The sequence below is a fragment of the Schistocerca serialis genome, chromosome 3, assembly GCF_023864345.2.
Source record: "Schistocerca serialis cubense isolate TAMUIC-IGC-003099 chromosome 3, iqSchSeri2.2, whole genome shotgun sequence".
Taxonomy (NCBI): domain Eukaryota; kingdom Metazoa; phylum Arthropoda; class Insecta; order Orthoptera; family Acrididae; genus Schistocerca; species Schistocerca serialis.
The window spans coordinates 981,656,600-981,681,580 of record NC_064640.1 but is presented as its reverse complement, the minus strand read 5'-3'; the positions used below and the strand labels follow the sequence as shown (position 1 = coordinate 981,681,580).

The window sequence follows — 24,981 nt, the reverse complement described above, 5'->3', positions numbered from 1 at the left end:
AGGTTGAAGTTAGATATAGTGGGAATTAGTGAAGTTCGGTGGCAGGAGGAACAAGACTTCTGGTCAGGTGACTACAGGGTTATAAACACAAAATCAAATAGGGGTAATGCAGGAGTAGGTTTAATAATGAATAGGAAAATAGGAATGCGGGTAAGCTACTACAAACAGCATAGTGAACGCATTATTGTGGCCAAGATAGATACGAAGCCCACACCTACTACAGTAGTACAAGTTTATATGCCAACTAGCTCTGCAGATGACGAAGATATTGAAGAAATGTATGATGAGATAAAACAAATTATTCAGGTAGTGAAGGGAGACGAAAATTTAATAGTCATGGGTGACTGGAATTCGAGTGTAGGAAAAGGGAGAGAAGGAAACATAGTAGGTGAATATGGATTGGGGGACAGAAATGAAAGAGGAAGCCGCCTTGTAGAATTTTGCACAGAGCACAACATAATCATAACTAACACTTGGTTTAAGAATCATGAAAGAAGGTTGTATACATGGAAGAACCCTGGAGATACTAAAAGGTATCAGATAGATTATATAATGGTAAGACAGAGATTTAGGAACCAGGTTTTAAATTGTAAGACATTTCCAGGGGCAGATGTGGACTCTGACCACAATCTGTTGGTTATGACCTGTAGATTAAAACTGAAGAAACTGCAAAAAGGTGGGAATTTAAGGAGATGGGACCTGGATAAACTAAAAGAACCAGAGGTTGTACAGAGATTCAGGGAGAGCATAAGGGAGCAATTGACAGGAATGGGGGAAATAAATACAGTAGAAGAAGAATGGGTAGCTTTGAGGGATGAAGTAGTGAAGGCAGCAGACGATCAAGTAGGTAAGAAGACGAGGGCTAGTAGAAATCCTTGGGTCACAGAAGAAATACTGAATTTAATTGATGAAAGGAGAAAATATAAAAATGCAGTAAGTGAAACAGGCAAAAAGGAATACAAACGTCTCAAAAATGAGATCGACAGGAAGTGCAAAATGGCTAAGCAGGGATGGCTAAAGGACAAATGTAAGGATGTAGAGGCTTATCTCACTAGGGGTAAGATAGATACCGCCTACAGGAAAATTAAAGAGACCTTTGGAGATAAGAGAACGACTTGTATGAATATCAAGAGCTCAGATGGAAACCCAGTTCTAAGCAAAGAAGGGAAAGCAGAAAGGTGGAAGGAGTATATAGAGGGTCTATACAAGGGCGATGTACTTGAGGACAATATTATGGAAATGGAAGAGGATGTAGATGAAGATGAAATGGGAGATATGATACTGCGTGAAGAGTTTGACAGAGCACTGAAAGACCTGAGTCGAAACAAGGCCCCCGGAGTAGACAATATTCCATTGGAACTACTGACGGCCGTGGGAGAGCCAATCCTGACAAAACTCTACCATCTGGTGAGCAAGATGTATGAAACAGGCGAAATACCCTCAGACTTCAAGAAGAATATAATAATTCCAATCCCAAAGAAAGCAGGTGTTGACAGATGTGAAAATTACCGAACTATCAGCTTAATAAGTCACAGCTGCAAAATACTAACACGAATTCTTTACAGACGAATGGAAAAACTAGTAGAAGCCAACCTCGGGGAAGATCAGTTTGGATTCCGTAGAAACACTGGAACACGTGAGGCAATACTGACCTTACGACTTATCTTAGAAGAAAGATTAAGGAAAGGCAAACCTACGTTTCTAGCATTTGTAGACATAGAGAAAGCTTTTGACAATGTTGACTGGAATACTCTCTTTCAAATTCTAAAGGTGGCAGGGGTAAAATACAGGGAGCGAAAGGCTATTTACAATTTGTACAGAAACCAGATGGCAGTTATAAGAGTCGAGGGACATGAAAGGGAAGCAGTGGTTGGGAAGGGAGTAAGACAGGGTTGTAGCCTCTCCCCGATGTTGTTCAATCTGTATATTGAGCAAGCAGTACAGGAAACCAAAGAAAAATTCGGAGTAGGTATTAAAATTCATGGAGAAGAAATAAAAACTTTGAGGTTCGCCGATGACATTGTAATTCTGTCAGAGACAGCAAAGGACTTGGAAGAGCAGTTGAATGGAATGGACAGTGTCTTGAAAGGAGGATATAAGATGAACATCAACAAAAGCAAAACAAGGATAATGGAATGTAGTCTAATTAAGTCGGGTGATGCTGAGGGAATTAGATTAGGAAATGAGACACTTAAAGTAGTAAAGGAGTTTTGCTATTTGGGGAGCAAAATAACTGATGATGGTCGAAGTAGAGAGGATATAAAATGTAGGCTGGCAATGGCAAGGAAAGCGTTTCTGAAGAAGAGAAATTTGTTAACATCGAGTATAGATTTAAGTGTCAGGAAGTCATTTCTGAAAGTATTCGTATGGAGTGTAGCCATGTATGGAAGTGAAACATGGACGATAAATAGTTTGGACAAGAAGAGAATAGAAGCTTTCGAAATGTGGTGCTACAGAAGAATGCTGAAGGTTAGATGGGTAGATCACATAACTAATGAGGAAGTATTGAATAGGACTGGGGAGAAGAGAAGTTTGTGGCACAACTTGACCAGAAGAAGGGATCGGTTGGTAGGACATGTTCTGAGGCATCAAGGGATCACCAATTTAGTATTGGAGGGCAGTGTGGAGGGTAAAAATCGTAGAGGGAGACCAAGAGATGAATACACTAAGCAGATTCAGAAGGATGTAGGTTGCAGTAGGTACTGGGAGATGAAAAAGCTTGCACAGGATAGAGTAGCATGGAGAGCTGCATCAAACCAGTCTCAGGACTGAAGACCACAACAACAACAACAACATATTTACATAGCTCAAAATTACATCAGATCCCCCTCTCCCCTACTAAGTTAATATTCGCATACTTACCAGGAATGGTCAAATTTGAGATGGTATGCCCTTGCCTTCCTCCATGGGTTTGAACTGACTGACCCATCCAGTTATACAGAAACCCAAAATTCAACATGGACTGTGAACCACAATGCATCTTCAGATTTTTTTCACATATATAGATCATTACCAGAGTTGAAACAACAGGTAAGAGACACAAAATCGTAAGATCCACTGAGGATTCAACCACAAACCATTGAATTTTAGTCTGGTACTTAACCCACAAAATTTCATAGGGGTTTTTAGTTATTTCAAAGCATATTTCTAGATACGTGTCAGAGAAAGTAGCAATTTTACCACAGTAATGAACTGAATTCCAACTAGTACACATGTTACATAACTCAGCAGTTCACCACAGTAAAGGAATGAAGGTAAGAATTGGGTATTTTTAAGTATTGGATCAGAGGAACCACAGAGAACCCAAATAAGAAAGATTACACAGGAATTTTAATCTGTCTTTCTGAATATGAGTCCAATGCACCATGGCATTTGATACTGAAATGGTGTCAAACGTTTCACACAGTTACCTAAAAGAAAATACAGAGCTAAAAATTCTCCTGATACAAGTACTGCATTATAATTGTTTTCTGTTAAGTATTAAAACAGTGTCATGCAGTCAGGAATGACTATTATTAGCAAGAGAGGGAGGGAGGGTGTGTACACTTGAACAAATGCAGCCAAAACAATGGTGTGAAAGTACATTTGCGGATAGATAGTTACCTAGAAAAATTGCCACACACATAAAAATTAGAGTAAATTCATATTTTGTGCATCCATTTGTTCTGGTTAACATCAATTCAACTGTTCATGATGGTCTGATAGTTTGTGTTTCTAAGATGGAAATATGCAAAGATATACTGTTGACCAAGAAATAAAAAGTGATTGCAGTCTGCAAAGAAAAAAGTGCTAATATAAACAAAATAAAAAATATATTTTTTTAAATGGGCCAAAATGAGAATTGCAAATCTAATTTAGTATAACAACACTATGAATAATATTATCTGCTTGGTGTGGAAACTATATATGTGAATTTAAAATTACTACAAATTTTGATTTCTTTGAGAATATTCATTTTCTTTCCTTCCTTTATATGATATAGGATTTGGTGTTTATCATAAATGTTTGGGATGTGTATTTGTTGGTGTATGAGATGCATCACAAATGCATTTGGCTTTTGTTATTTAATTTCATGTGTTCTATCAATCAAATCTGACAGTTCTTTACAGTCTGCCAAGTGTATATCACATTACAATTGTCATCAAATTTTATATATTCTTGCTTTATGTAATGGTTCTGTTCTATAGGTGTCGTGTTTTATAATTAAAAAAAAAATTGCTTATCATGCACATAACAATTTTTATTTTTGTATGTTTAAAAGTTTTGGCAATTTTGTTTGAAGTGTTACCATAATATGGGACAATGGTGAAATGAGTATTTTGTTTAGCTATTTATCTCTTTAAAACAATGTCATAGATGGCTGACTTTTGCTTAATTCTCAACTTTTGTTTCTACATTTCTTTAATTATTCATGGTTCAAAACCAATCACTCTGACTAAATTTTCAAGGATTACAATTTCTTTGTTAATCTCATTTTCATCAAGTTGAAGAGTTATTATTCTCTGCATCCCTGCATGAAAGCACAGTTTTTTTATGGAGTAATGGGTGGCACGACGAATGTGTCTATAGTTGGAAAGTTTCTGGATTTGTGTGTTGAATCCTTTTTCTTTATAGTAACATCTAAAAAGTTAATATATTTATTTACTTCAACTTCACTAGTGATTTTGATCATACTGTGCATAGTAGTTAATTGTGACTGCATATTAGCAATGTGCTCTTCTATACAATTCAACAGTGTAAGGTGTCATCAACATAAAGTTTGTCGCAAATGATGTTGTCACCCCCTCAAGAGCAAATTTACTTTTGTCTGTGGATATTGATGATTTGCAGGAATAGATTCTTTTACGGGTGAGGGGTATAAGTATTCCTTCTTGGACCATATGATTCACATGAAAATGTGTGGCTGATGGAACAAGTATGATGAAACGGAAGCACTCACCCAACACAAGATGTCACACAATCCAGACAGAGGAGTGCATGGCACCTGGGAAGATGTGTCATGAATGGAGCCTCAGGAATAGCAGGCAACCTCTAGTTGCTGATGTGGGGATCCGATGGTGTTGACCTGATACATCCCCAATTTTCGTTGGACCAAAATGGAGAACACAGAAATGAATGTAAGAACTGAGGGACTTGATAATACCTCAAGTACCCAAACATCAAGTGCTGAACCAATGGGAGATATTTGCAAAACTGGATCAGTTGATAATCCAGTCCAAGAAGATGAAAAGTCACTGAGTAGTTGGACCAGATGAAGATAAAAGGGAGGTGGAGGCTTCTAAGGAAGCAAAGAGAAGAGGAAGGCACAGAATGGTTTCCTCAGAACAAATTGAGAGAATTAAAAGGTCCTGAACCTAAGATGTCTGAGAAAAGACTGTCTCAGAGTGAAGGGGATAAACAAACCCTCCCACTTCCAAGACTAAGAATAAGAGAACAAGGAAGGATTCATTACTCCCACATCTCAGGATAACTGGATCCAGAAAAAAACCAAGGTAGCAAACAGGGAAACAAACCTATAGTACTGCAGTCTCAGTTTTTAGGATGTTGGTAACCCAACATGGATATCCACTTGTTAACATCATCTTGTAGCAGGAGGAGAAGCTAGTTCAGATGGCTCTCTTTGAAATGATCAGGGAAGATAAAAGTCAAGGACTCTAATTTAGGAGGGTCTGTCTGGACAAAGGTGCTCTAATCCCTGTCTGTGAGGGGGATGGGAACATTATATTGGTTGAAGAAAATGGTGCACAAGATATCTCTATATGAGGTGATAAAGCTGCTGCTTAAGACAGCAGAGGAACCTTTCAAGACCATGAAGATATCAATCTGAGTACGAAAACTTGTTAAGGATATTACTCTGAAGACTCGGTTCCAGGAAGTACAGGTGCAGAAACAGAAACTCTCAACAGATGACTACAGGATAATTAAACAGAAACTTGCAGCCGATGGCTAACCCCTTGTGGTGGATGTCAATGAGAAATCCCTGAAACAAATGCGAGAGCAGGACCTAAAATTGTATTTAGGGTTCTCACAGGTTACTGTCAGAGTGATTACGGATGTCATAAGCAATAACAGAGGCAAACTGGGAGCTTTAAGTGTTACAGATAAACCTGTAACACAGTAAGATGGCAACTGCTGCCTTAAGCCACCTTCTGGAAAGTCAGGAGGTGGAATGGCCCTAATACAGGAACCATATTTATATAAGGAGGCATATCAGGCCTCAGAGGAAATGGAGGTAAACTGATTTATGCTATAAATCTAAAAACCCTCAGAAAAGGCATTTATGTTAAAAATGAAATTTCATTTATGCTGATTCTGGTACCGCGCGCCGCAGAATTTGAATCCACGCCAGACGTCATGGACGTCGAAGACCCATAGAGGTCTCTGCACCATCGCCCCATAAGCTGTGGCGGCGCACAACTCCTGGCCTGCTTTTAGTGTGAGGGCGCCACAGTGGAACATGTGGTCTCAGCAGCCAATAGCGGCGCCCCCGATAGCGTACTTAAGCACCTGCCTCTCGCTTAGCCCACCAGTCTAATATCGCGTACGTCGGTTTACACCTCGCTTCGCGCTAGACAGCTTACTTCCTTGTTCTGTGTATGAGTGGATGTGTTTGTTTCCTTGTGATTCCGTTGTTCGATCTTGTTGTACTTGTTCTGTCCTTCATTGGTCGTGTCCGTCTGTTCTCTCCCACTGTGTTGTTGTTTGCAGGCCTCTTTGCAGGATCCGCCGCGCTTCTTGTCATTGCTACCCCGCGACTGTCCTGGTCGCAGTTACAACATTTTGGCGACAAGGTAAACGGTGATCATTGTTAGTATGGAGGTGAAGTTGGTCTGTCTGCTGGAGCAACAGCAGGAGCTCATCCAGCAGCAGCAGCTCCAGTTAGACATCTTACAAAAGTCGCTGCAGTTGCTAACGGACAAAGTCGATGCCCAGGACGCGTTACCGCACCGCACCAGGTTCAGAGTCCTCGGGAGTCCGATGCTTTCCCGCGTCCACCGTCGTTTCCACCCTTTAATGACGCTAAAGAGGACTGGGAAACCTACTTACATCGGCTAAACAACATTTCACGGCTTTTCAAGTCACGGACGACTCCTTACAGCGGTTGTTGTTTTTGGCTTGGGCCTCCCTTGACACATTCTTTCTTCTCCGCAAGTTGGCACCGTTGTCCGATCCTGTGGCTCTCTCTTTCCAGGAGATCTGCCTTTTGCTGACAAACTATTATTCCCAACGCTATCATGTAGTCGCCTCTCTGCTGGAGTTCCATGAGTACCATAAACAGCCTGATCAATCGTATTGTTCCTGGGTCACGAACTTGCAGGGTCTCAGTTGTCGATGCGATTTTACGTGCACCAATCAGCAGTGTAAGGCTTTGTATGCGGACTCCCTGATCCGGGATATGGTGGTTCAGCTGGCTCCTGACCCTGAGGTTCGTACTGCGGCATTGAAACTCGACAACCCCTACTTGGAAGAGATTCTCCGCATTGCCCACTCCTTTGAAATTGCTCAAGCGGCTAAAGAGCGTCTTATGGCGCGACTGCAGTTGGCAGCGATCGCAGCGTCACGGCGGGTTTGCCCTCGCGCCATTGATGTGGCCCGGCTGACAGGGGCCAGCACCGTCGGGACTCCTCGTGTTCCGACGTCTCTACGGCATCGGGGCCTTCGGTCGCCCCTCGCCGCCGGTTGTGCGGCCCACTTCCGTCTTGCCCACAGAGCTTTACTGCCCATTCGCGGGCTGATTGTCCCCACCGCTGGAAAACGTGCATGCTGTGTAACAAGGAGGGCCACATCCACCTGTTTGTATGTAGTTGCTCGACTCGATCCGTCCTGCCCCTCCTGGGCCTCAAGATACCATCAATGCTCTGCAATCGGTCGTCCCACAGGATGACCCATCAGCACGGATGCTTTTCCTCACATTACGCATTTTCACAGAGGATGTCAGTTTTCAGGTCGACACTGGGGCCACCGTCTCCCTGATTAATATGGCGACATATACATGGCTGGGCTCTCCTGCGTTGTCGCCTCCCTCTTGCCTTTTGGTCGCCTACGGAGACGGTTCCATTCCCCTTCAGGGGCAGTTTGTCGTCCAGGTGACGTACAAGTGTGTTCCATGGCTCCTTACCCTCTTTGTCATCGACCATCCATCGGCTTCGAATATTTTTGGCCAGGATGCATTTCAACTGTTTGGCTTTTCAATTTCTGATGAAGTTAAGGTCGTTTCCATGGCTGTTCCCTTTCAGGACCTGTACGATCTGTGCTCCGCTTTTGCGTCGTCGTTTGCACCAGATCTTGGATGTGCTTCCGGCCTTCAGGTGCACATCACCCTACGGCCAGATGCACAGCCTCGCTTTTTCCAGGCACGGCCCCTTCCGGTGGCCTTACGGCCAGTGGTCTATCAGGAACTTGATCGGCTCCAGGCCACTGGCGTGCTGCAGCCTGTAACTTACAGTGCATGGGCGACACTACTGGTGGTCATACGGAAACCCAATGGGTCCCTTCGGCTATGTGGGGACTTCGGCACTGTAGTCAATGCTCAGTCCCTCATTGACACTTACCCCATTCCCCGACACGAAGACCTTCTTGCCAAGCTTGCCGGGGGAGAGTATTTCTCCAAGATCGACCTGGCTGAGGCATACCACCAGTTGCCCTTGGATGCCGAATCTCAGAACATCATGGTTATCAATACGCCTTTCGGACTGTATAAGTACAAGCGCCTTTCATTTGGTGTCACTTCGGCGCCGGCCATTTTCCAGCGATTCCTGGAGCAGCTTACACAGCCTATCCCTGCATGTGTGAATTATCTGGATGACATCTTGGTCACCGGGTGTTCCCACCAGGAACATTTGCAAAACATCAGCGCCTTATTTCACGCTCTGCAGACTGCTGGTCTACGCTGTCGGCTGGAAAAGTGCAGTTTTTTTCAACCGGAAGTGGAATGCTTATGCCACTGGCATAGCAAAGCTGGCATTCGCCCTTGGGGTGGTAATGTCGCGGCCATTGAGGCTCTTCCTCATCCCAAGGACTTATCTGAACTGCAGGTGTTTTTGGGCAAGGTTACTTATTACTTAAAGTTCTTGCCCCAGGCTGCCTCCATTGCTCAACCCCTGAATCACTTGCGTTGCAAAGGGGTACCTTTTGTTTGGACTCCTGCCTGTGACCGGGCTTTTCTCCGTTTAAAGGTGATGCTGAAGTCCACCCCTTGGCTTACTACCTTCTGTCCGGACCGCCCCTTGGTTGTGGCAGCTGATGCGTCGGCATATGGCATTGGGGCCGTCCTCACGCACTGGGATGCCGATGTATCAGAACAGCCCATCGCTTATGCCTCTAAGACGTTGACCGCAGCACAACGGAACTACACCCAGATTGAAAAGGAGGCCCTGGCATCGTGTTCAATGTCCAAAAATTTCACACCTATCTCTTTGGGGCAAAGTTCACCCTCCTGACGGTCCATAAACCCTTGGTTACACTTTTCGGACCCCACTCTCACTTTCCCGAGCGGACGGCTCAACGTCTCTGGCGCTGGGCATCGTTTTTACATAATTACGCTTACACCATCTGGTATAAGCCCACTGCCCACCATGCTAATGCGGACGCTTTGTCATGTCTCCCAGCAGGCCCCAATCCTGCCTTTGACCAACAGGAGGTCCTCTGCTTTCACATTGATTCTGCCCGCCGGGATGCGTTGGACAGTCTTCCTCTTATGTCTGCTGATGTTGCTGCAGTTACCCGCCGCAACCGTGTCTTGCGGCAGGTTCTCAACTACGTGGTCCACAGGTGGCCATCCTATGTTACTCGTCGGGTGCAGTCCGATTTCAGCCCCTGGCACCACCTGGCCCACAGGCTCTCCGTGGTCGATGATGTCTTTCTGTTGGCCATGGAGTCGGATGCCCACCGGATGGTCATCCATCCGGAATTGTGGCTTCAGGTGCTCAGTTTGTTACACAGCGGCCACTGGGATATGTCTCGTATGAAAGTTTTGGATCGCTGGCATGTGTATTGGCCCAACATCGATGGTGATATTAAGTGCCTGGTCCGTGGGTGTACTGTCTGTGCGCGTCACCAGGCAAGACCCCCTCTGTCATTTGCACCCTGGCCTGTGCCTCGCCGGCCCTGGGATCGCATCCATATCAATTTTGCGGGCCCGTTTTGGGGTCCATGTGGTTACCCATCGCTGATGCCTCCTCCAAATACCCATATGTTGTCTGAATGGCATCCACCAGCATGCATGCTACACTCACGGCCCTGGCCCAGGTTCTTGCCATTGAGGGCCTGCCCCACACGTTGGCCTCCGACAATGGCCCCCAATTCACAGCATCCTCCTTCAGCGACTTCTGTCAGGTCAATGGTATCACACATATCTGTAGCCCCCCTTTCCACCCTTCGTCCAATGGCGTGGCGGAGAGGCTGGTCCGCACTAAACACCAGTTGACTAAGGCGGTCGACACATCTCCAATGACATCGGGCCTCACCCTGTTTTTGAGCACCTATCGCACTACACCAATTGACGGACGCAGTCCAGCAGAGCTCCTTCATGGGCTACAGCTGCGGACCCTGCTCCATTTCCTGATGCTGTCCTCCTCCCACCCCCACTTCTGGCCCTCGCAGCGGTATGCCCCTGGCATGGCCGTGTAGGCCTGCAAGTACGGGCGCAAGGGGGGTTGGACCCCTGCCACGGTCGTCGTGGCCCATGGGCGGCGTGTGACGTCGAAAGGGTTGGAGCCCTGCCATCATAATCAGCTCCGCCCTCATGCTGCCACGGGACTCGCGCGACCGCCTCTTTCCCTGCCTCCTTTGGATACGGACGTGGTCATCGAGTCACTGTCCCAGCACTCAGCTGCCATCTCCCCGCGGGCCTGCCACCTGCCCTCTCCGCCCCCAGGTGGATCGGCAGCCCCCCCCCCCCCCCCGCCCTGGACACTGGATCGGCTGTCATGGATACCTCGGGCATCCCGTCCTCCCCGCCATTGCAGGGTTGATACGCTCAGTTCCTCTTCCCACTGCCACCCACCTTGGCACCATCCAGGGCGTTTCCGCCCCTATGCGCAAGTTTCAAGGGGGGATGGACCTGGTAGCATGCACCGCAGAATTTGAATCCGCACCAGATGTCATGGACATCAAAGACCCATAGAGGTCTCTGCACCATCGCGCCATAAGCTGTGGCAGCGCGCGCCTCCTGGCCCACTTTTAGTGTGAGGGCGCCACAGTGGAACATGTGGTCCCAGCAGCCAATAGCAGCACCACCGATAGCATACTTAAGCGCCTGCCTCTCGCTCAGCCCGCCAGTCTAATCTCGTGTATGTCGGTTTACACCTCGCTTCGCGCTAGACAGTTTATGTCCTCGTTCTGTGTACGAGTGGACGTGTTTGTTTCCTTGTGACTCCGTTGTTCGATCTTGTTGTATTCGTTCTGTCCTTCGTTGGTCGTGCCCATCCTTTCCAGTTATGTTGTTGTTCACGGGTCAGGACACTCTCATACTCCCCCCCCCCCCCCCTCCAATCCCTTCCTCCCCTCCAAGCCACCAAGGACCCAAGGAAGTGAGGAGACTGGCACACAACTTTCTGCAGCTGAAAGAACAACTGCTGGCATGATGTGACGCCAATGCCCACAACCTGGTGTGGGGAAACAGCGACGCCAGCAGTAGAAGTAAGTACCTACCTGAATACTTACTAGTGGTCAATCTAGAGATTATAAATGTTGTTGTTGTTGTTGTGGTCTTCAGTCCTGAGACTGGTTTGATGCAGCTCTCCATGCTACTCTATCCTGTGCAAGCTTTTCCATCTCCCAGTACCTACTGCAACCTACATCCTTCTGAATCTGCTTAGTGTATTCATCTGTTGGTCTCCCTCTACGATTTTTACCCTCCACGCTGCCCTCCAATACTAAATTGGTGATCCCTTGATGCCTCAGAACATGTCCTACCAACCGATCCCTTCTTCTGGTCAAGTTGTGCCACAAACTTCTCTTCTCCCCAATCCTATTCAATACTTCCTCATTAGTTATGTGATCTACCCATCTAATCTTCAGCATTCTTCTGTAGCACCACATTTCGAAAGCTTCTATTCTCTTCTTGTCCAAACTATTTATCGTCCATGTTTCACTTCCATACATGGCTACACTCCACACAAATACTTTCAGAAATGACTTCCTGACACTTAAATCTATACTCGATGTTAACAAATTTCTCTTCTTCAGAAACGCTTTCCTTGCCATTGCCAGCCTACATTTTATATCCTCTCTACTTCGACCATCATCAGTTATTTTGCTCCCCAAATAGCAAAACTCCTTTACTACTTTAAGTGTCTCATTTCCTAATCTAATTCCCTCAGCATCACCCGACTTAATTAGACTACATTCCATTATCCTTGTTTTGCTTTTGTTGATGTTCATCTTATATCCTCCTTTCAAGACACTGTCCATTCCATTCAACTGCTCTTCCAAGTCCTTTGCTGTCTCTGACAGAATTACAATGTCATCGGCGAACCTCAATGTTTTTATTTCTTCTCCATGGATTTTAATACCTACTCTGAATTTTTCTTTTGTTTCCTTTACTGCTTGCTCAATATACAGATTGAACAACATCGGGGAGAGGCTACAACCCTGTCTTACTCCCTTCCCAACCACTGCTTCCCTTTCATGTCCCTCGACTCTTATAACTGCCATCTGGTTTCTGTACAAATTGTAAATAGCCTTTCGCTCCCTGTATTTTACCCCTGCCACCTTTAGAATTTGAAAGAGAGTATTCCAGTCAACATTGTCAAAAGCTTTCTCTAAGTCTACAAATGCTAGAAACGTAGGTTTGCCTTTCCTTAATCTTTCTTCCAAGATAAGTCGTAAGGTCAGTACTGCCTCACGTGTTCCAGTGTTTCTAAGGAATCCAAACTGATCTTCCCCGAGGTTGGCTTCTAGTAGTTTTTCCATTCGTCTGTAAAGAATTTGTGTTAGTATTTTGCAGCTGTGACTTATTAAACTGATAGTTCGGTAATTTTCACATGTGTCAACACCTGCTTTCTTTGGGATTGGAATTATTATATTCTCCTTGAAGTCTGAGGGTATTTCGCCTGTTTCATACATCTTGCTCACCAGATGGTAGAGTTTTGTCAGGACTGGCTCTCCCAAGGCCGTCAGTAGTTCCAATGGAATGTTGTCTACTCCGGGGGCCTTGTTTCGACTCAGGTCTTTCAGTGCTCTGTCAAACTCTTCACGCAGTATCGTATCTCCCATTTCATCTTCATCTACATCCTCTTCCATTTCCATAATATTGTCCTCAAGTACATCGCCCTTGTATAGACCCTCTATATACTCCTTCCACCTTTCTGCTTTCCCTTCTTTGCTTAGAACTGGGTTTCCATCTGAGCTCTTGATATTCATACAAGTCGTTCTCTTATCTTCAAAGGTCTCTTTAATTTTCCTGTAGGCAGTATCTATCTTACCCCTAGTGAGATAGGCTTCTACATCCTTACATTTTTCCTCTAGCCATCCTTGCTTAGCCATTTTGCACTTCCTGTCGATCTCATTTTTGAGATGTTTGTATTCCTTTTTGCCTGCTTCATTTACTGCATTTTTATATTTTCTCCTTTCATCAATGAAATTCAATATTTCTTCTGTTACCCAAGGATTTCTACTAGCCCTCGTCTTTTTACCTACTTGATCCTCTGCTGCCTTCACTACTTCATCCCTCAAAGCTACCCATTCTTCTTCTACTGTATTTCTTTCCCCCATTCCTGTCAATTGTTCCCTTATGCTCTACCTGAAACTCTGTACAACCTCTGGTTCTTTCAGTTTATCCAGGTCCCATCTCCTTAAATTCCCACCTTTTTGCAGTTTCTTCAGTTTTAATCTACACGTCATAACCAATAGATTGTGGTCAGAGTCCACATCTGCCCCTGGAAATGTCTTACAATTTAAAACCTGGTTCCTAAATCTCTGTCGTACCATTATATAATCTATCTGATACCTTTTAGTATCTCCAGGGTTCTTCCGTGTATACAACCTTCTTTCATGATTCTTAAACCAAGTGTTAGCTATGATTATGTTGTGCTCTGTGCAAAATTCTACCAGGCGGCTTCCTCTTTCATTTCTTAGTCCCAATCCATATTCACCTACTATGTTTCCTTCTCTCCCTTTTCCTACACTCGAATTCCAGTCACCCATGACTATTAAATTTTCGTCTCCCTTCACTACCTGAATAATTTGTTTTATCTCATCATACATTTCTTCAATATCTTCGTCATCTGCAGAGCTAGTTGGCATATAAACTTGTACTACTGTAGTAGGTGTGGGCTTCGTATCTATCTTGGCCACAATAATGGGTTCACTATGCTGTTTGTAGTAGCTTACCTGCATTCCTATTTTCCTATTCATTATTAAACCTACTCCTGCATTACCCCTATTTGATTTTGTGTTTATAACCCTGTAGTCACCTGACCAGAAGTCTTGTTCCTCCTGCCACCGAACTTCACTAATTCCCACTATATCTAACTTCAACCTATCCATTTCCCTTTTTAAATTTTCTAACCGTTCGCAGTACCAGCACAGCAAGGCCGTTTTGGTTATTGTTACAAGGCCAGATCAGTCACTCATCCAGACTGTTGCCCTTGCAACTACTGAAAAGGCTGCTGCCCCTCTTCAGGAACCACACGTTTGTCTGGCCTCTCAACAGATACCCCTCCGTTGTGGTTGCACCTACGGTACGGCTATCTGTATCGCTGAGGCACGCAAGCCTCCCCACCAACGGCAAGGTCCATGGTTCATGGGGGGTGATTATACATAGGGGTACAAAACCTACCTTTGAGAACAGATGGGGAAAAGCAACTGACGTAATTCTTGGGTCCAACTTAATGGGTAGTTCTGTCAAACAATAGCATCTGGTGACAAAGCCATCCTTATATGACCACATGTATATTAAGTTTGGGGTTGAAAAGGGTGTTAAACAGGGATCCTAGGAAGACAGAATGGGACTCATTTGGGGAAGACCTACTCTCATGCTTATTTGAAATTACAACTGTGATAAGTAATCCAGTAGATTTGGAGGAAATGTCAGATGAAGATATGTCTGAGATATGATCTCATTCTTAAAAAACTGTCCAATCACTAACAAGTGAACAAGTGCACAATGAGGAATGCACCTTAGCAGAACAATACTACTGAATTGCAAATGAAGCACTTAAGAAGACCGTTCAACTTTGCAAGAAGTAAAGGACAATGGGTAAAATATTGGGAGACCCTTGCTGAATATAGTCTTGCTGTTTGGCAATCAAAACTATAATCCTGGAAGGTACCCTGGATTAAGATCATGCCGAGTAGACGAAAGGTAGAAATAACCATGATGGATGTGAAAATAGTGATCAACACCACCAGAGGGTGTCCACAAGGTAGGCTTTTGTCCCTGCTATTGAGGCACCTAGTGGTGAATGAAATCATTAAAGAGTTAAATTCAAGAGGATACATTTGCCAACAAAACACAGACACTTTTGTCATAGCAATACCTGGCAAATTTGCAAATATTGTTACAGCAGTGGCAAAATGTGCCCTGAACATTGTGCAAAACTGTTTAAGAAACAGGATCTAAGGGCTGCCTCACGGAATCTATTGTAGCACCATTCACTAGGAAGCATATCCAGGACTGACGAGCAAGCATATCCAGGACACGGACTAAAAGCTAAAGTTGATGAAACTCTACCAATAGAGGGGGTAGCGAAGCATTTAGGGATAACCCTGGATGCAAAATTAATATGAACCCCTCACATAAAGAATATAAGTTCGGAGGCAAAAGATGCTCTCATGCGCAATATACGAGGGGCGTTTGAAAAGTCCAGGCAAAAATAAAAACCACTTACGTGTTTGGGGTAAACCTTTTTTATTTTGCGACATAGTCTCCTTTTAGACTTATACACTTCATCCAATGCTGTTCTAATTTGTTGATCCCTTCCAAATAATAGGAACTGTCCGTCTGCAAAATAGCTATTAGTTGCTGCAATCACCTCCTCGTTTGAATAAAATCTTTGTCCCACCAACAATTTTTTCAAATTGGGGAACAAATAGTAGTCCGAGGGAGCCAAGTCTGGAGAAAGGGGGGGATGTGAAATGAGTTGGAATCCTATTTCCATTTATTTTGTGACCACAACTGCTGAGGTGTGTGCTGGTGCATTGTCGTGATGGAAAAGGACTTTTTTGTGGTCCAACCACCAGTGTTTTTCTTGCAGCTCAGTTTTCAAACCATCCAATAGCGACGAATAATATGAACCTGTAATAGTTTTACAATTTTCCAGATAGTTGATGAGGATTATCCCTTGCAAATCCCAAAAGACAGTCACCATAACCTTTCCGGCTGAAGGAATGGTCTTCGCCTTTCTCCCTTGGTACCCCATTGTTTAGATTGTTGTTTGGTCTTGTGAGTATAGTAATGTATCCATGTTTCATCCACAGTGACAAAATGACACTTAAAGTCCTACGGATTCTTCCTGAACAGCTACAATCCATCCTTGCAACACTTCACACGATTCCGTTTTTGGTCAAGCAAGAGCAATCGTGGAACCCATCTTGCGGATAGCTTTCTCATGTCCAAATGTTTATGCAAAATATTATGTACCCATTCATTTGAGATGCCCACAGCACTAGCAACATCACGCATCGTAACTCCTTATTTCTTTTGTCATCCATCACCATATCATGGATTTTATCAACGATTTCTGGAGTCATAACCTCCACAGGGCATCCAGAACGCTCAGCATCATTTATGCCCATATGGCCACTCCGAAAATTTTGAAACCACTTATAAACTGTTCTAATCGAAGTTGCAGAGTCACCGTAATGTTTATCAAGCTTCTCTTTAGTCTCCTGAGGTGTTTTGCCTTTCACGAATTAATGTTTAATCACCACACAAAATTCTTTTTCCTCTATTTTTTGACAATCACTCGACTTCCTTGATTCACACGAATGTCAAACACAAAGAAATAGACCAATATGGCCGAAACTTGGTGTGCGTTCCTTCCAAAGATGCTACTAACTAAACACAACCTCGATATGCGCCGGTGGTGCCATCTCTCGGACTTTTCAAATGCCCCTTGTAAACCTGTGGGGGAAAAAACACCTGGAGTCTAAGTCCCAGGGCGCATGTACTGGACGTATACCTCTGTTATAATACATATGATAACTTACGAGGCTACAGTATGGTGGAATAAAGTAAATTAAACAGCAGATGGTTGCAGAGATTGGCCTGCCCAGCTATAACTGGGAGAATTAGCAGCAGACCCACTGCTGGGATAGAGACTTGATTGGACATGCACCCATTAGATCTTTGGGTTACAATGGAGCATTTGCAGCAGGGGCATAGAAGTTAATAACTGAAAAAAATCAGAAATTTTTATGATACTTGGGATCCCACACAAATAAAATGAATGTGGTAAATATAGGAATAGTTAGGGAAATGGAAGTTGCTGCAAAAAACCTTTCAGTGTAACAACTGGAAGTTGGGAGTTGTGGAAGAATGAACCAGAATATCATTCAGGTGACAAACTCTGGTTCACTGATGGGTTGGAAACAGATGAAGGCACTTGGGTCACAGCATATGGGGGCACACCCTAGGCTAGAGAGTGCAATCTCTCTAGGGAAGCTGGGTACAGTATTCCAGGCAGAGAGATTTGCTATCAGGGTGTGCACAGAGGAGAATATACATAAGTGCTACAGGGATCATAGCATCTACATTCATTCAGACAGCCAGCAGCTCTCAAATCTCTTATCAGTCCCTGCAGCAAGATCAAAGATCATTACAGAATGCCAGGAATCCCCTGCAAGGCTAGGAGAAAGCAACAGAGTAAATCTGCTGCGGGTCCCTGATCACTCAGATATTACTGGTAATGAACAAGCTGATAGGCACCTTATAAGATCTAGAGTAAATAATTAAGTTTTTTTGTACAAAATACAGGAGGAGCTGTCAAGACTATTAACAATCAGTCAGAAAAGAATATCTTCTTTATGAATTTTTGGTTGTGCATCTAAAGTTGGGGCTCTGGGGATTGCATTTTCTGCTTTTCTGGTATGTACATTAAATTTGTTCATAGGATCAAGTTGTAGTTTAATTATATTGCTCTTTCGAAAAAAAATTGTAAATTTCATTTTTATACTCATCAATTTATATTATCACTAATGTGTCACCTTTGTCAGGTTATACATTTATTGCAACACATGCTTTTAATGTCTTGTTAATACTTTGCAGCGCACATTGATCAGTTACTAATATGTAACTGTCTTTTTTTGTCACACTTCATCTGCTCTGAAATGATTTTGGAGATTTAGGTAATTTTGTTTTGATCTACAATGGGGACCTACTCAATGTCTAGGGCTATTTTTGTGTTGACTATAAGATGTTTAATTCTTTTTTCAGAAGTTTCTGCTCTTGTTTTGTGAGTTGTATGTCTATCAGATTTTCTACATGTTTCAATTTGTTCATCTTTGTGAGTTCTTTTTGTTTGAGTGTAAACTATGAGATTATTTATTTCCTTTACACAGAGGTGACAAAAGTCATGGGACAGCGATATGCACATATACAAACGGCGGTAGTAACATGTACACTAGGTATAAAAAAGGGCAGTGCATTAGCAGAGCTATCATTTGTACTCAGTTGATGCATGTGAAAAGCTTTCTGACATATTTATGGCCGCATGATGGGAATTAACAGACTCTCAATGTGGAATGGTAGTTGGAGCTAGATGCCTGGGATATTCCACTTCGGAAATCATTAGGGAATTCAATAGTCCGAGCTCCACAGAATCAAGAGTATGTCAAGAATACCAATTTACAGACATTACTTTTCACCACGGACATCGCAGTGGCCGACGGCCTTCACGTAACACCCAAGCGCAGTGGCATTTGCGTACAGGTGTCAATGCTAACAGACAAGCAACACTGCACGAAATAACCATAGAAATCAATGTGGGACATACAACGAATGTATCCGTTAGGATACTGTGGTAAAATTTGGCATTATTGGGCTACGGCAGCAGACGACTGATCTGAGTGCCTTTGCTAACATCACCTGCAGCACTTCTACTGGGCTTGTGGACCGTATCAGTTGGACCCTAGATGACTGGAAAACGATGGCGTAGTCAAATGAGTCCTGATTTCAGTTGGCAAGAGCTGATGGTATGGTTTAAGTTTGGTGCAGACCCCATGGAGCCAGGGACCCAAGTTATCAACAAGGCACTGTGCAAGCTAGTAATCACTCCATAATGGTGTGGGCTGCATTTACACGGAATGGACTGGGTCCTCTGGTCCAAATAAACTGATCGCTGACTGAAAATGATTATTTTCAGATTTTCAGGTATTTAGAGACCATCTGCAGCCATTCGTGAACTGCATGTTCCCCTGACAAGGCACCGTGCCACCAGGCCACAACTGTTCGCAATTGGTTTGAAAAACATTCTGGACACTGGACAATTTGAGCGAACGATTTGGTCATCCAGACCGCACGACACGAGTCCCGCCAAAAATTTTGGGACACAATCGAGAGATCAGTTATGTGTACATCGTGCACTCGGAAACACTTCTGCAATTACGGACGGCTATAGAGGTAGCACGGCTCAGTATTTCTCCCGGGAACTTCTGACGACTTGCCGAGTCCGTGCCGTGTCGAGCTGCCGCACTGAGCCAGGCGAGGGGATGTCCTGTACGACGTTAGGAGGTATCCCGGGACTTTTGTCACCTCAGTGTATATCATCTCTCAAACTTTCTTATTTACAACGTGTGCATAACCATTAACGATGAGATTAGTGAAGTCACATTGCACCGGAAAAAAAGTTTTAGCTAGATGTACGTGTGTCGGATACAACTGATAGTCGATCCACTTACGTTTACACTTAGTTCTAAATTCGTACTCGATTCACACAGTTTCACTGTACCTTTGCACTCGTTTACTGGCTCGATATTCAAATTCACAAATCTCGGAGTTATTCACACAGGAGCATCATGTGCAGGTTATCCACCACTGCTGTGACATTACAAGTGAATTAATGCAGCACGCCTCGTGTACGTGATATGCCACGTGCTCCAGAAAATGATGAATCCAGTTCCCAGTTATTTATTTTATTTTTTTTTTATTTTTTAAAGAAGGTGGTTTGCACTCTGTTTCTGGCAGAACAGAAGTGCCAACCGTTCCTTTCGCAACTACCCGGTGGCAACAGAAAACCGGAAACTGGCTGATTCAATCGAAATGTCATTACAGTGTCCGGGCAACGTCTCCTTCGCCGGTCTCAAGAATCCCATTTCTTACCGTAACCTCAACTAGGTACCTCGCATCCCTCCACATTATTTTCCCAATAGCCTTCCATGCTACAGTCAATCTTTCGGAATGACTTGCACTTCAATTTCTGCACGGCCAAGTGCTCACCCTCGATCGGTATTCGGTACTCTTCACTCCACTAGGGATTAGGCCGCCTTCTAAGCTATCCAGTGGGCTATGGCACGGACGCACCGGCGGTCTGGCGGATCACGGAGACTGTGTGATGTACCCGTCCCCGGATAACGTCACTGTGTTCGAACACAGGTCACTGGCTACACATTATCCAGCTTTGATAGCAGAAATTGAGCCGATAGGAATGCTGAAGTGCATGCTTTGCTTCACGCTCAGAAGACCTAGGTCTTCTAATAGAAAGTGGCTTCCCCATGCACTGTCACACTCACTACCTGCACATTGTTTGCTTGTCACAAGACTGACTTTTGTGTGTGTGAGTGTGAGTGTGTGTGTGTGTGTGTGTGTGTGTGTGTGTGTGTGTGAAAAAGGGGGGGGGGGCAGCTACAGCCACGTTGCATAGGGATGTCAGATAATTGAAAATGTATTTCTTATTAATAAAGGCAAGAGGAATCGTCTACCCTATGCCAAGTTTGTCCACATGTGCCTTTAACTTACTGATGTTCCTTTGTAAAATTGGCACCATCTTAGCAGTAAGGTTTCAGTTTATCATTTCCTTGTCTTTCCACCGACACGAGAATACGTCATCGGTCGGAGGGTAGTCTGAGGAGCTTGCCGGTTCCCGCTTGCAAACTTCTTCGTATACGCAGGGTGATTATAATAAATGTTTAATAAAATCCCAAAGTGATGTAGATGCTGCTGAGACGAGTAATTTAATACGAGACATACGGAACTGCAAATGTCGAGCAGTACCACAAAAGTGGATGACAAATGTCGAAAATGTAATGTCACCAGACGACGTATCTCACTGCACGTGCAGCGAGCGGCTGGGCTCGACAATCCTGTCCTTACTAGTGGGAGGCAGTGTTACACATTGCTCCACTAGCCCACTCTGCTTTTGTTTACGCCTTATCCGATAAGATACGGTAGTGCTCACGGTATCGGTAATACGAGAACGCGACGAACCGGCTTACATTTAGCGAGCTCGCAGACGTGCGTATCTCTTACGGTGCTGCTAATTCCACTGTGCTCGCGCGAGACGTACGTACGCGTAAAGTTTCCCGGTGCGCGTTTTACTTTCTCACGTATCGTTTGCTGCTGTGGGTCACTGAATGCGTGAACCAGGGACTCTGAGTGTAAGTAAACAGTGAAGGCAAAAAACGTATCGAGGGACGGTAACACAGTGTGCAGACGTGCCGCGTTCTGAAATCGAGATTGACAATCGGACGGGATCTGACGCCTGAAATTATTTCTACTTTGTTGCTATTTATTTTGCAGTTTTACGAATACTTAAAAAGTACATTTTGTAAATATGTACAGTAGCTTAAAACCTTGTTTTTGTTTCAAGTGTTTGAAAATAAATGTCACTACAACTTTACCACTCGTACTGTATTTCGAGATGTTCCTGTCGTGTGTGGATGTTTATCATTAATTTCAACCTTCCAGGGTCGGATGTGCTGGTAATGTCGGGCCTCACCCATGTGTAAGAGACCAAATGGAGGAAGCTGCTTTGGCGCGAGTACAGTATGACTTCGAAACGAGTATACGAGTCACGGGCCGAGTGGTGTTTTGCAGTCGACAGTACGGTTGTGTGAAACGGAGAAGACCTGAAAGTGTATCACAAGGCTAACTAAAGGCACGAGTTGGATGGAAGTGATTATGTGTCTCACACAAAATTTTGTGAACTGTTTCATGTGCGACAATGACAGGACTCTAACTTCACTTCTTTGATGATATGTACAGACGAAGCAACATTTAATGAAGAAGGAATCCTCAACACTAAAAATAACATTTATTGATCCAATACTGATTCTTGTCAGATGTATGAACGTGGATATAAAGACAAATTTACAGTTAATGTATTGGTAGGAATTTTAGTCAACCAAATAATAGGACCATACATTTTATCCAATAATTTAAACAGCCATGATACTCAGTGTCTTTGAGGGAGGTGGGGGTTCTGTCACAGCTGCTTCAAGATGTTCCTGTGTGAAGGAATGATTGAGCAATTCAGTACTTGCATTCAAGCAAAAGGTGCAAATTCTGAACACCTTTGGTAAATGTGATCTGTTGTAAACGTAGAAATCACAAAATTAGTGTCCTCACTGCAACCAAGCAAAAGATGGCATTATTGTGTTTCTTTCCTTTTGTCCCTTCTTTTTCTGTTAAAATATTATTTAGTAATGTAGCGGCACCACCGTTTAGGATAGACAAAGTTAGTTTTGTGCAATATTCTGAGCACAAGTTACAGCCAGGTGCGGGGTGGATTACAGTTAGTTACGCATAACAACAGTTGCGAAGTAGAATAGAGGCCACAGGGCCGTCAAATTGCTGAAAGAGTTTACGTAGCGGTTTTGCATGTCGCAAATCACAGGCAGAAGGGCCCCACTAGCCAACCTAGTGTGTTATGAGTACACGACGCAAAGTGGCGCATATGGCAAAACAGAGGCGCACAGCCGTGTATAAATAGGTGTGAGTTTCTAACGAGATTCATTCAAGAGTGACAGCTATCTTGGACAGAGGGGCATGTCACACCACTGGCTACACGCAGTAGCAGATGGGGTGCCAGCATTCCAGTCCACGACGGATCACTGGTTTGACCCTCTGAGGCAGACATGGGGTCCATAGCCAGCCAGTGGTGGGCAACTCCACGGCTTGCTACCACAGGCAGTCGTCCTGGTTTCCAACACACGCCGGAGGCATCCTGAGGCGGGGGCTGCAGATTCGGATGCCAGATTGTGGGCACTTGTTGTCGCTGTGATCTCAGCCACGCTGGCGAGAAGCATGCAGATAGCCACCTGCGGCTCACACCGAGCGGCGCTGAATCGGCAGGGACGCAGACCACCAAGTCTACTGCCGGCATCCTGACGACACCACAACTGCGCTGGCGTACAAGGCCGACACACAGTGTGTGCACGGGTCACTGAGGCAGCCATTCCATGCCAAGCTGTTTTGCAGACAACGAAGAGGTGTCCTCAGCATTGCGGGACCCAGTGACGCAGACCGAGGGGAACACGGCACTGTATTTGGAAACAATAAATCACTTGGAAAGCTCAGACGAGTCTTAATACGGTGCCTTCTACCTCTTCCTGCTAAATTTGGTCATCCTGATACATTTGGTGGCAGAAGTTGCACTACATTTGGTGTCAGAATAGTGGACGTCGTCTGTCCAGTATGTCGTTCGAGCCCACCCACCACTTGCATTACATTCACAAGATGTGGTGAGCTTTGACCAGTTTTCTTTTGAGTATTTGATGTTTTTTTGCCTTTTTGTGTTTTTGAGTATGGCTCATGGCAGGCCATATTAGATGTTTTGCATAGGGATATTATTATTATTATTATTATTTGTAAGAATAAGTGTTAGTGTATTTGGGGCAGTAAGATTTTTTTTGTGGCATTTAATTACTTTTGTATTGGTTTGAGTATGATGTTACCGAATATGATGATATCGAGGTGTAGGGAGTCAGGTTATTCTTGTACTTAAATGTTTTGTTTCAGGACTAACTGGGAACGAAAGCAACACAATGGCAGAGTCAGGGACACGAGGTGTGTCGGAACCACAAGCAGTACAGATTTTGTTGGAAAAAGTAGCGCAATCGACAGCGGACAATATGCAGTTGAGAAATTAATTAACATCTAGAAGTGAGCGCGAAACCACATCTGATCAGTCGTTGTTGCCTAGGGTGCAGCAGATTGAGCCAGCTGCAGTGAGTTTGATTATTCTATTTTCTGACAAGGCATCTGAGGATGTGCGTTCGTTTGTGGAGGACTTGGAGACTTCAGTGGTGATGAACGGTTGGTCAGAAGAACAGTTGTTACACATAGCCAAGATTAGATTAACAGGTGAAGCAGAAACATACATAAGGTGTTCTGAGGCCTTAAGGAAGGCAGAACAGTTTAAGCAGTTGAAGGAGGGGCTTTTACAAAGATACAAGAAACAGAATAGCGCTCGGTACTTTAGAGAGAGGTTACGTACAATGTCAAAGAGACAGGGGGATATGATGGAGAAATTTGTGGACAGGATAAGGGAAATTAATGAGTATACTTACGAGTTGGGTCAGAGCGATGAAGCGAATAGTGTTCTGTTGCAGGAGGCCGAGCAAAGGGCACTTGATGTATTTTTGAGAGGGTTGCTGGCGCATATGTCATAGAAAGTGTGTGAAGGGACTCTGAAAGATTTGTATTCAGCCATTCAGCTGGCAATTCAATGTGAGGAAATAGACGTGTCAACAGGGATATGCGAGAGACAAACAGTGTTTACAGCGGGAGTGAAATGATTTAAGTGTGGTCGTACGGAACATGTGCAGAGGCAATATACCCAGTCACCGAGGAATAAAGGGAGGAGTGGAAATAGGCAGTGGGGAGGTTGGAGAAGTGGAGACAGGAGAGGTGGACAAAATTCAAACAGCAGAGGGGGCCCAAGAACCACCTAAGGGAGCTCCCGTTTAATTTCAGTGCTACGAATACCTGTGCAGTGGTGGAATGTTCAATGGTAGGATCCATAGGAACTAAAAAGTTTAAGGTCTTGTTGAACACAGGGGCGCAAGTGTCAGTGGCTACTAGGAATATAATGGGACGGA

The 24,981-nt window shown here is 44.2% G+C and overlaps 1 protein-coding gene across 3 annotated transcripts in view; it reads right to left on the bottom strand.

Annotated features, from left to right (window-relative positions):
• LOC126471424 (zinc finger CCCH-type with G patch domain-containing protein) overlaps positions 1-24,981 on the bottom strand; it is a 176,790-nt gene that overhangs the window by 55,553 nt on the left and 96,256 nt on the right. The gene's annotated exons all lie outside the window — the stretch shown is intronic.